The following is a 12,911-nucleotide window of genomic DNA, read 5'->3' as shown; positions in this document are numbered from 1 at the left end:
ATGTTGTTGTTTTTGTTGTTGTTATGTGCCATGAAGTCAACTGTGACTCATAGTGACCCTATGCACAAGAGCTCTGAAGCCTGCTCTGTCTTGAGCCAGTCTCACTGACTCCGACACACCTACCCTCATTGTGGCAAGAAGCTGTCCTGCAATCCCAAAGGCACACAGTTCAAATCCACGAGATGCTCCACAGAAGAAGGATGTGAAATCTCCTCCTGTGCAATTACTTGCCTCTGAAAACCCACTGGAGAGTCAGCTATGGGTCTTTTCCCACTCAATCTACCTTCACAGACTCCGGTAACTGGCTTTGCCCCTGATGCTGGGTCTTAACAGTTGTGCAGAATTTTGTCAAAAGGAATTATTTGAAATGAAACCTCTAGGCTTCTGTTAAAGGTGATGGGAAAGTTGGACACAGGTAATGGGAATGGGTGAACAGCATGACTAGCATAACTAACGTCACAAATTACATAGTTAAAAAATATATTGGAAAAGCACATGATTTATTATATCTCTATTCACCACAATGAAAGAAAAAGTGCTAATATGAATGACTGAAAATCTAACTTTTCTGTATACTTCCATTAAAATCACAACTAAAATAAAAAATTTTATTTAAAAAAATTGGTAATAGATGGAGTCATCTCCTTTTGTAAAGATTTACAGCCTTGGAGACAGCAGGTGCTTAATGTCAAGCACTAAGTCGGAAGTGAGGACGATGCCGGGAGGCCCACTCAGAGAGAGGAAGTTCTCAAGGATAATATGAGAAAGTGGCATAAGTACTCTCACCGATTTCATCAACAAATATTAACTTTGTACACAGAAGCTTTGATATCAGTCTGGAGACTAAGGTGCGCCTGATACAGGACACGGTCTTTGCAATCACTCGCTATGCACCAGAGAGCTGGACAATGACTAGGGATGATAGAAGGAGAATTGATACCTTTGAGCTGTGGTATTGGAGAAGAGTATTGAATAGACCATGGACCGTTAAGAGAACGAACAGGTTCGTCCTGGAGAGGGTGAAACTGGGCTGATGCTTGAAGGCAAGGATTCTGAAGGTTCATCTGACATACTTTGGACATGTTGCAAGGAGGGACCAGTCCTTGGAGAGGGACATCATGCTTGGGAGGGTGGAGAGACAGACAGCACAGGAGAGGGAGATCCTCAATGAGATGGATTGATTTAGTGACTGGGGAAATGGGGGTAGGTATGTTAGAGACAATAAGATTGGCAAAGGATAGAGCAGGGTTTAGAGCTTTTGTACATAGGGTCGCTATGAGTACCAGACAACTCAATGGCACTTAATAACAACAACAACAACAACAACAAACAGAAGCTTAATTGAGAAACTGTATTCAACAGCACAGTTCCAGACACTGGAGAGCTCTGGTGGTCTAGGGGGAAGGAGCTGCACTGCCAACCCAAAGGCCCATAGTTCGAATCTACCAGTTGCTCTGAGGAAGCGCAGTCTCCTCCCATTCAATTTATTGCCCCTGAAAACCCACTGGATGGTCAGCTATGGGTCACTTCCAATTCCACAGTACATAACAGTACATGACAAAAACATTGAGGATTCTGCTATGAATAACATAAATAAAAATCTCTATTCTCAAAGAGCTTTGCATTCTGACAAATATAAATAAACAGACAGACAAAAAATGGAGGAAGAAAAGAAAAATCTGATCATCTGTGAGGAGAATAAAACAGAGGGTGTAATAGGGTGAGTCCTTTTGTTCCCACTAAAGAGAAGATCCCATTGTGGAGGTGACCTAGAGCTTAATTTTAAAAAACAACCCTGAATTGATAAGAGAGAAAGCACCCCAGAAAAGTGAAGATCTTGTGTCAGAAAGTGTCTGCTTTTTTTTTTTTTAAGGGGAGGGAGACAAGAGAAAACTTTCATTTGTAAGTGTTATTGTTTGCTTTTGAGTCAGAAATGACAAATAGCTCTCAAGTAAGTTTTCAGAAACAGGTAATCACTGGAGAGGAAATTGTTCTTTCTTCTCCCCCAGAGTATCTGGGGAATTAGAACCACATGCCTTTGAGATTGCAGCACAGCTTCTTAACACTAGACCATAAGTTGTTATTGTTTTTGTTATGTGCAGTCAAGTTGCCTGAGGCTCATAGAAACCCTATGTACAATAGCTCTGAAGCCTGTCCTATCCTGAGCCTGTCTCTCTGACTCAGACACACATACTCCCATTGCCCCAGTTACTGTTCAATACATCACATCTGGGATCTTCCTTTTCTGCACTGTCCCTCCACCCTTCCAAGCATGATGTCCTCCTCCAAAGACCTGTCCCTCCTGGCTACATGCCCAAGGTATGTATGACGGAGCTTCAAAATCCTTGCCTCCAAGAAGAAATCTGGTTTCACCTTTCCAAGACAGACTTGATTGTTTTCTTGGCCGTCGATGGTATGTTCAAGACTCTTCTCCAGCACCACATCAAAGGCATCAATTCTTCTTCTTTCATACTTAATCAATGTCCAGCTCTCTGATGCATACAAGTAATTGAAAAGACATGAATCAGGCACACTTCAGTCTCTAGACTGACATTGTAGCTTCTCAGTCCTCTGGAGAGGTCCCTGACCACAGATTTTCCCAGTGCAATTAATCTTTTTACTTCCTGACTGTATTGCTTGTAGAACAGAGCAAGCTGTAACTATTAACAACTTCAATATCTTCTCCATCTATCATGGTGCTTTCAATTGGAGATGAGCTGCATAAGATGTCACCAGCATAAGATCTTAATCTTCTTACAATGTAAAATTTTATATCAATCATCAAAACATTTGCCAAACCCTCACATCCTGTATTGCGCAATACAGATAAGAAAATATTCCCTTTTAAATTGTTGTTGTTATGTACTGCCAAGTCAGAACCAATTGATAAATTATATTATCCAGTGGGTTTTCAGAGGCTGTAAATCACACAGGAGGTGATTGTTCATCTCTCTCCAAGGTGCATGCAGCTGATTCGAACTGCATGCCTTTGTGTTGGCAGCATAGCTGCTTACCACATAAAAATAGAAATGCTTTCAACGTAGATATGATTTTAAAGACAATGCTAAGAATGTCTACCAATAAGAGAGATGCAAATCAAAGCCACAATGAGATATCATCTTACCCCATTGGCAATGGCAAAGTTTAGCAGGACAGCAGGTAATAAATGTTGGAGAGGATACGGAGAGAGAAGAACACATTGTTGGTGGGATTTTAAAATGGTACAACCTCTCTGGAAGGCAGTTTGGTGTTTCCTCAGAAAGCTGAACATAATAATTCCATATGACCCAGCTATTCCACTGCTTGTAATATATCCTGAGAAAATTAGAACTGAGGCACAAATGGAGACTTGTACACCAATGTTCAACTCAAGAACATGGAAAAAGCCAAAATGTCCAACCACAATGGAATGGATTGAAAAATTATGGTACATTCATATGATAGACTACTACACAGCACGCAGGAGCAATGATTTTGTAAATTACTGCTTAACCTGGGAGGGACTGGAGAGCATTATGCTAAGTGAGCTAACTCAGTCTCATAAAGGTAAATACTGTTTCAGGCCATTACTGTAGAATGAGGAGGAGCAGAGGGGTGAGGATGGGCAGGAGGGTGGGGAGCGGGGGCTTAATCATAGGGTCACACAATCTGATGGGTGGAGGGACGGGTGGGTAAAGGAAATGGGAAAGATCCAGTGTGAAAAACAACGTATACAAACTTCGTAAGTAAAGCAGTATAAAATTAAATAAATACATATAAAGAATGTCTCCCCAGAAAATAAACTTTCACAGGCGACCAAGCTAGCCAGAGCAGCTTTGGCAGACCTGGCACAAAGCTTTGTTTAAATCTAGGCCAAGATACTAAATCCAAACTATACTGTAACGTTTCATTAGAAATCTCGATGCCACTTGGTGGTCTCTCATACTTTCAAAAGTTGAAGCATTGGAACTCTGGTGGCCTAGTAGCAAGAAGCTGCATTGCAACCCCAAAGTCATGTGGGTCAAATCCACCAGATGTTCCGCTGGAGGAGGGGCAATCTCCTCCTGTATCGGTCGGATCCAATTCGATGGTACAAAACAACAGCCACAATCAAAAAAAAAGAAAAGTGGAATCATTTTTCTGTTGTTGGACGGTGCCATCAAGTTAACTGTGATCCCCTAGCAACACTCAACCTTTTCGTTAGAGGATTCGGAGTGTCTGTTACAGAGCAAACCAAACATTTTCTACAGCTGTTTGCAAGTGTTCTTCCTTCTTGCACACCCACTCTGGCAGGTAGTTGTTACTTTTTTAATATATATTTAAAGTTTTCTTTTACGATGGTTTACTTACAAAGGTCATTTGCACTGGGTCTTTCCCCTATCCTTTACTCACCCATCCTTCCACTCATCAAATTATGCAGCCCTATGATTAAGCCACCACCACACCACACCCTGCCCATCCTCACCCCTCTGCTTCCCCCCTCCCCACCTTGGATCCTCATACACATTCTACAATAATGATCTTATACAGTATTTGTCCTTATGAGACTGAGTTATCTCACCATAATGCTCTCTGGTTCCTCCCAAGTTAGGTAGTAATTTACAAAATCATTGCTCCTGCATGCTGTGTAGTATTCCATCGCATGAATGTTGTTGTTGTTGTTGTTGTTGTTGTTATGTGCCGTCGAGTCGCTTGCGACTCATAGCGACCCATGTGCAACCTATATGCAGAATAGATTATCCGGGAGGCTGGGCTCAAGATTGGTGGACGATTTATCAACAATCAGCATTATGCGGATGACACAACCCTGCTTGCTGAAACTGAAGAGGACCTGAAGCGCTTGCTGCAGAGGGTCAAGGACTGCATCCTACAATATGGATTGAGGCTCAATGTCAAAAAGACAAAGATTCTCACCACTGGACCAACTGGCAGCATCAGGATGGATGGTGAAGAGATTGAGATTGTACACAGCTTTAGTTTGCTTGGCTCCTTGGCACCAGCAGCCAGGAAATTAAAAGGCGCATTGCCATGGGAAAGTCTGCTGTTAGGGACCTCTCCAAAGTGCTGAAGAGCAGTGGTGTCTCTCTGGAGACTAAGGTGCGTCTGATACAGGCCATGGTCTTCGCAATCACTTGTTATGCATCAGAAAGTTGGACAATGACCAAGGAGGATAGAAGGAGAATTGATGCCTTTGAGCTGTGGTGCTGGAGAAGAGTATTGAGAATACCATGGACTGCTAGGAAAACAAACAGATTTGTCCTGGAAAGGGTTAAACCGGGTGGCTCCTTGGAGGCAAGGATTCTGAGGCTCCGTCTAACATACTTTGGACATGTTGTGAGGAGAGACCGGTCCTTGGAGAGGGACATCATGCTTGGGAGGGTGGAGGGACAGCACAAGAGAGGAAGGCCCTCTATGAGGTGGATTGATTCAGTGACTGGGATAATTGGGATGGGAGTATCAGAAACAGTGCAATTGGCACAGGACAGAGCGGAGTTTAGGGTTGTTGTACATAGGGTCGCTATGAGTCGCTATGAGTCATATGAATGCACCATATCTTAATTCATTCCATTAGAGGTTGGGCATTTGGGCTGTTTCCATATTCTTGTGTTGGAGAATAACACTGGTATGAGCATTAGTGTACAAGTCTCTGTTTGTGTCTCAGTTCTCATTCCTTCGGGATATACTCCAGGCAGTGGAATAGCTGGCTCACATGGGATTTCAGGTAGTTGTTTATAACACAGATTCTGCATGTTGGAGAAGCAGAAATAAGGCCAGGGTGGCAAGAGAGAGCGAGATGCGCAAAATGAAGGATGACATGAGAAGGAGTTGGGACTCTGATGGACTTAGATCGTTGCAGTGCTAATAAATCAAGACAGAACATGTGGATTTTAGTCTGAGTGTGATGGGACACCACTGAGGGTTTTAAGCAGAGGAGGTTGTTGATTTTAGGTGCCATTGACTCGATTAAAACTCATGGAAACCTTATGAACAATCGATCTGAACCTCATCCTACCTGTGCCATCCTCACCATCATTGATATACTGGGGCCCATTGTTACAGTCACTGTGTGAATTCACCTCTCTGAGTCTCTTTCTGTCTTATGCTGAACCTCCACCTTTCCAAACATGATGTCCTTTTCCAAGGACTTTTTGGACTAACAACATGTCCAAAGTATGTGAGATGAAACTTCAGCATCCTTGTCTCTAAGAAGCATCCTGGTTTCATTTTCCTCAAAACATACTTGTTTTTCCCATAATCCTCTCTTCACCATCTTCCCTGTTCCCATGACATTGCAGCTTCGAAGGTGGAACTGTGCTGTTTTCAGCAGGTACAGAATATACTCCAGGCACGGGAGGCACTACACCAGGACCAACAGGAAGGTGTTCCAGCTTCTTAATGCAAAGTAGAGTCGGCAATCCTTTTCAAAAGGAACCCATGGCAGATAAATTGGACTGCCCTCTACAGAAGAAAGCACAGAAAGGGCAAATGGGAAGAAATTCATTAGAAAAGAACCCACCATGCAGTTAAATTCCAGAGCGCCCTCACTGGTGCATCTCTTGCTGATAAAAGCTGAGAGGAACCAAAAGCCTGAAGTTAGAAAGGCTGAGCAAGGACAGGCTCTCAGGGCACCAAGGAAACAAGAAAGGCTAAACAAGCACCTCAAAAGACAGCAATGGCTGCTCGTAAGGTTTCCACAAAAGCAACACCTACACAAAAAGCTGTGAAGCCTGTGAAATTATCTGCTCACTGTGTTGGTGAAAAATGCTTAGTTAATTTGGCAGATGAGACTTAAATAAAGATTTAATTATAACTCTAAAAAAATTGGTTTTGTTCTCTTGGTAGTCCATGGGAGGAGGGGCATGGCCAAATTCACTCTAAGGTGGGAATCTATTACTCTAGTTTTAGGAAAGAGAATACTAGTTGAAAACAGTGTAGACTGTGTAGACTAGGGTACAAGAGGGAGAAACTGAGAAAAATGTAGAGCCGGGAGTTTGTTTTAGTGATAAAATTGGCAAGCCTTGATGAAGATAAGCTGTTTGTAGTTGTTGTTAGTTGCCATCAAGACAGTCCTTGACTCATGGTGACCCCCACGCACAATGGGACAACATGCTGCTGAGTCCTACCCTCTTTTGATGATTGGTTAGGAATTGAACTACTGTGATTTACACAACTTTTTGTGGCTTGTTTTCCAAAGCAGTCCACAAGTCTCTCCCTCCTTAGCCCATCTTAGTTTGGGAGCTCCACTGGCATAATTGTTCAACATTGTTGGAGCATTCAAAGCACCACGAACAGATAGGTAGTGGCTGTGGATGAGGAGTGTTGGCTGCATTTTGTTGTTATGTACCATAGAGGCAGAATCGACCCATAGCTGACCCTCTGGTGGGTTTTCAGAGGCCATTAATCATACGGGAGGAGATTGCCCATCCTTCTCCCATGGAGTGGTGGGTAGCTTCGAACCATGTGTTTTCGGGATTGCAGGGCAGCTTCTTGTCACTTGGCCGCCAGAGATCCTGTTGGCTGCAAAGAAGGCAAGAATTCCACCACTGAACCACCACTGTCCCTACAATGAGGGAGAGAGATGAATCAAGGAAAATCTTCATGTTTTAGACTTCATCGATTGAGTGAACACTGATGGTTAAGATGAGGATGAGGGACCGAGCAGGCCTAGAAGCATCTACCCCTTTTTCTTCAAATCTTGTTGGAGCTGAAAATCACTGTTTTATTTTACTATAGAAAAACATAGACAGCAAAAAAGTTTACCATTGCAGTCATTACAGCCTACTTTACTTTCTACATGGAGCCGCTGAGTCTACCTTTTCAACTATCACCTCTCATTCGATCATTTATTAAGCCTAATGCTATGCTATTATGGGCATAATTACTAATAATGATTAACTACATTAAATTAATCTTAAGTTCAATAAGTCCTTTCATGGAATGGTTCCTTATCCCAGAGCCTCAGGACCACAGTCTGAGGAAACAGCAAGGTCAACCAGCACAGTGAAGCCCAGAAAGACAATGTTCTGCATTCTACTTTGGTGAGTAGCTTGAGAGTAGCCACTGAAAGTGCAACTATTGGTCTTTCCCTGTGTGGAGCAAAGCAAAGCAAAGATGTACAGAAATCAGTCATTCAAAGGGCTAATGGACCCTATGAACCTCAAACTCCATGACTCTGAGACCAGAAGAATTAGATTGTGCCTAGCTGGCCACTGTAAAAGTGATCATTATAGAATGTCTTGGATGGAGTAAGAGAAATCACGAAACAAGGCTCAGAAGCCTAAAACTGGTCAAGCTTCCTGACCCAAAAAAGACTAATGGAATCCCTAAAAAAAAAATCCCTTGGTCCTCCTTCTAACCTCAAACAAAACTCACCCCCTTACCCAACAAGCAATAGAGAGACGCTATAAAATGAACACTAATACCAGAGAGGCACTCACAACTTAAGCAACTAGAGAAGATTAAAGGCCAGCATTTTATCCCAGAGACAAAGCTCAGAAGACATTAAAGGAAGTGTTGGATTAACAGATGCACAAGTCACAGGAAGGAAGTGGAGAGAGAGTGGTTAGATTATGCATATTGTAGTTAATTTCCATAAAACAAAATGCGTATGAATAGTTGAATGGAAAACCAATCGCTTTTAACATTTTCATTCAAATCACACCACAATATAAATAAAGAAGCATTACATTGTTGTTGATGTCATTATGTGTCATCAAGTCGCCAGCAATTCATAGTAACCCTAAGTACAATAGCTCTGAATTCTGCTCTATCCTGAGCCAGTATTACTATTGACACGCCTATTCCCATTGTCCCAGTTATTGTGTCAATCCAGCTCATCTGGGCTCATCTTCTTCTGTGCTGTCCCTCTACCTTTCCAAACATAATATCCCTCTCCAGGGACTGGTCACTCCTGTTCATATGCTCAAAGTACACAAGACAGAACTTCAAAATCCTTTCCTCTAAGGAGTAGCTTGGTTTCACTCTCTCCAGGATAAACCTGTTTGTTCTCTTGTAATCTATGGTATGTTCAAGTAGTACATTAAGAGAGGCTATTCCTTGGAAAAGGACATCATGCTTGGAAAAGTGGAAGGTCAGTGAAAGAGAAGACCTTCAACGAGATGGATTGATACGGTGCCTGCAGCAAAGGCTCACGTGTATCAGAGATGGTGAGGATGGCACAGGATAGGACAAGGTTCAGGTTTCTTTTTTACAGGGTTGCTGTATGTTGTATTTGACTAAAGGGCACGTAACAACAGCAACGTAACATGGACAAATATAGAGAACATTATGTTGAGTGAAATAAATCAGTCACAAAAGGACAGATACTGTATAACACCATTATTTTAGGGAGCTATGGTGATGGTAAGAAATTGTGCTGCAATCGCAAAGGCATACAGTTTTAACCCATAAGCTTCTCTGCAAGAAGAGAATAGGCAGTCTCCCCCAGTGTGATTTACAGCCTCTGAAAACCCACTGGAGAGTCAGCTACGGGTTACTTCCCATTCAACGTCACACAACAACAATCAGTATAAAAACAATCTAAAGAATGTACAAGTCCACTGTTCTAAAAATCTAAGGAAAGATTTATACATTGAGAGAATCATTCTAGTATAATTATCAGAAAGGGAGGTGGAGAGTAGAAAAATTAATAGATAATAAACATGCGTTAAGATGGGTGATAGACAATATGGAATGATTGGATGATTAGATATTGTGGGTATTCTAATTAAAGTTGTGGAACAAAATGTTTATGGATGATTTAAAAAACCCCAATATTCTCTGTAAATTTTAACTCAAAACACAGAACTAAAAGAAAAAATTCTCTTTCATTCCCTGAGATGGAGACACTGGACCTTAAGCAGCCTCAGAGGGAAAGAATTTCTTGGACCCAAATTCCATTCACACTTTTAAGAAGCACCACTCTTCTGTTCTCCCCAGTCAATTACCTCGGCTCCATCCCGGACTCCTTCCATCCACCACATGTACTGCATTCAATTAATTGTGAGTGCCCTGACTCTGCTTCTACAATGTCATAGGTACTAGACTAGATCACCCTTTTGCTGGCTGTTACTATCTGACCAAGACTATTGCAATAAGCTTGTCATTGATCTCCAGCCTCTCCCTCCAACAACCCTCATTGCTGTTCTGTCAGAAACTACTCACAGCTGAGGGCTGTAAGTCACGAGGGAGGAGGTTGTCCATTTTTCTCCTGCAGAGCTGCTAGTGGGTTCAAAGAGAGGCTTGGGTTAGTGCACCAGGCTCTGGACTATAGCTCCAAAGCTCCTTTCTCTCCCATAAGCCATCCTAAACCAGCCTGGCAAGGTAACCCCAGACACTCTCTCCAAAGAACTCTGCTCTTTAAAGCTTTAAGTCTGCTGTCACCCACTCATGTTGCCCATTGGCTTTAACTGTATCCCACAATATAGCGTATGGATCAAAGGAAACTTCAACTGATCCACACTGGTGAAATCTCTGAACCAGTGAGCTCAGTTACATAAAGTCTTCCAGAATATATTCCCAGCAGAGCTCTGGGAAGAAGAGCTCTTTCAAGAAGGTGCACTGCAATCTTGGAGGCATGTGGTTCGAGGCCTCCAGCTGCCCTGCTGTAGAAGAATGGGCAATCTCCTCCCATGTGATGAACAGCCTCTGAAAGCTCACTGGAAGGTCAGCTGTAGGTCAATGGTACACAACAACAGCAATAATGTTCTGTAGCAAACACCTTAGCAGAATATATTCCTTCCACAGTAAAGTTATCGAGACAACATCCCTAACGGACATCTAGCGGGACCAACAAGGGCTTTGCAGGACTTCCTTACACAAATAATTGATGGAGTTGTTAAGAGTCCCCAGGGGCCATCTCAGCCACCAGAGAGAACAGAGACTGACTGAAGAGTAACTCCATCCTAGCACGGAATCCAGAAGAGGAATTATGGACACTCAAGGCTCTTCTCCAACCCCACAAGCTCTTCCACATCTTTTCAAGACCCTCAATGAGATGGATTGACAAAGTGACTGTAACAAGGGGCTGGAGCATATTGGAGATGATGGGGATGGCACAGGGTAGGGCAAGGTTCAGATCCACCATTCAGAGGTTCATCAGTCACTATAAGGTGCAGTCAACTTGACAGCATCTAACAACCACAGTTCTAGCTGAAGGTCCTTCGGTTTGCACCCAACTTCTAACCAAAATGTTGGCAGTTCAAACCCATCCATCAAGGGTGCAGGGGAAAGGCTTGGTGCACTGTGAATAATCAACTAAATAATTAACTACAGCCACAAAAGCCCATGAGACAGTTCTTTTTTAATAACATCTTGTGTCACCATGGGCCAGAATCACTAATGGCAATAGGTTTGTAAAGCTCTGGCTTTGAGGCACATTGACTCACACTCCTGAGACTGGACGTGCACCACAGACATGCTCTGTGCCCCTGTTCCTACCTCTGTGCATGTAATTTCCCTCTGCTCGGAATTTCCCCCTCACCAAGCTATGCCTGTCTGAAAACAAAGACCAGTCCCACCTCTCAGCTGCCTCCAACTAGAGAAAACTGTGCTTCTCACTCCATGAGCTGTCTATTCCCCTCTCATGGGCCACATCACATCTCACGTTTGTAAATGTCTTCTGGCTTCCCCTCCGCACAAGGGCTTCCTGGCCCATGGCAAGTCTCAGCAAAGGTCACTAGATGTCCTTATAAAAAAACAATAGGGACTGGGACAGCCAAATCCTTTTGAGCTGTATTTCTTCCTACTAGCTGTAGAGTCTGAACTCTTCACAGGAACAGATCAAGGGACACTATTTCCTCAAAACAGGCAAAAAGCTTCTACTGCCAGGACCCATAATGGGGCCATAAGGACAGTGGTTGTTTTTGCTGTAGTTATGTACTATCAAGTTGTTTGCGACTCATAGCGACTCTCTATACAACAGTCCTGAACACTGCTCTATTCTGTGACAACCTTATTGTCTCTGACACACCTACCTTCATTACCCCAGTCACTGTATCAATCCATCTCATCAAGGGCCTTCCTCTCTTGCACTGTCCCTCCACCCTTCCAAGCATGACTTCCCTCTCCAAGGACGGGTCCCTCCTTGCAACATGCCCAAAGTATGTCAGACGAAGCCTCAGAATCCTTGTGTCTAAAGTGCAACTTGGTTTCACCCTCTGAAGGATGGACCTGTTTGTTCTCCTGGCACAAAGACAGCAGAGCATGCCAAAATTGTGAACCACCCTAAAACATCGGTATGGTGACCTGTATAAACTCAGAGTTCATAAAAACAAGACCACAAAGGGAATCTGAAACCCTGTGGGGGGCTAGTCCATCAAATACACAAATACAAAAGTTAATTCTAACACTTGGTGTTTGCAAGTGAGTAGGTTCTCCCATCTATTTTTTTAAATAATTTTTATTGTGATTTTAACAAAAGTTTACAGAAAACTTGGATTTCCACTCATTTATTGTTGCACATTTTCCTCCCTACCTCCCCTCTGCCCCAGTTTACTTTTATCTTTTTTTTAAAAAAATCCATTCATTGTTGCATCCCATTTATTGCTGGTGTTGTTAGGTGTAATCAGGTCGACTACAACTCATAGATACCTTATGAACAGTAGATCAAAATCTTGCCATATTCTGCACCCTCCTCACCGCCTCTGCCGTGTTCAAGGCCATTGTTGAATACGGCAGAGTCACTGTGAAAATCCATGTCATGGAGAGTCTTCCTTTCTTTCACAAGAATATTTCTGATAGAAATGTAAGTTGATACACTCTTCCCAGAAAGCAGTTTGACAGTGTGAATCAAAACATTTGAAAGTTCACTACCTTCCATCACATAATCCTATGTTCAAGACGATATTTTAAGCAAATCAGAGAGGCAGATGAATATTTATATATGAGGAATGTGTATTTGTGTTTCATTGACTATGCAAAGGCATTTGACT

At 42.7% G+C, this 12,911-nt stretch overlaps 1 protein-coding gene across 4 annotated transcripts in view; it reads right to left on the bottom strand.

Moving 5' to 3' along the window:
• The window catches only part of SLC5A1 (solute carrier family 5 (sodium/glucose cotransporter), member 1), a 102,066-nt gene that overhangs the window by 54,329 nt on the left and 34,826 nt on the right, over positions 1-12,911 (bottom strand). The window lies entirely within an intron of this gene.

The sequence above is a fragment of the Elephantulus edwardii genome, unplaced genomic scaffold (assembly GCF_000299155.1).
Source record: "Elephantulus edwardii isolate Elephantulus edwardi_28Jun2011 unplaced genomic scaffold, EleEdw1.0 scaffold00151, whole genome shotgun sequence".
Classification (NCBI taxonomy): domain Eukaryota; kingdom Metazoa; phylum Chordata; class Mammalia; order Macroscelidea; family Macroscelididae; genus Elephantulus; species Elephantulus edwardii.
The sequence above is the reverse complement of the archived record's forward strand: the minus strand, read 5'-3'. Positions and strand labels throughout refer to the sequence as shown.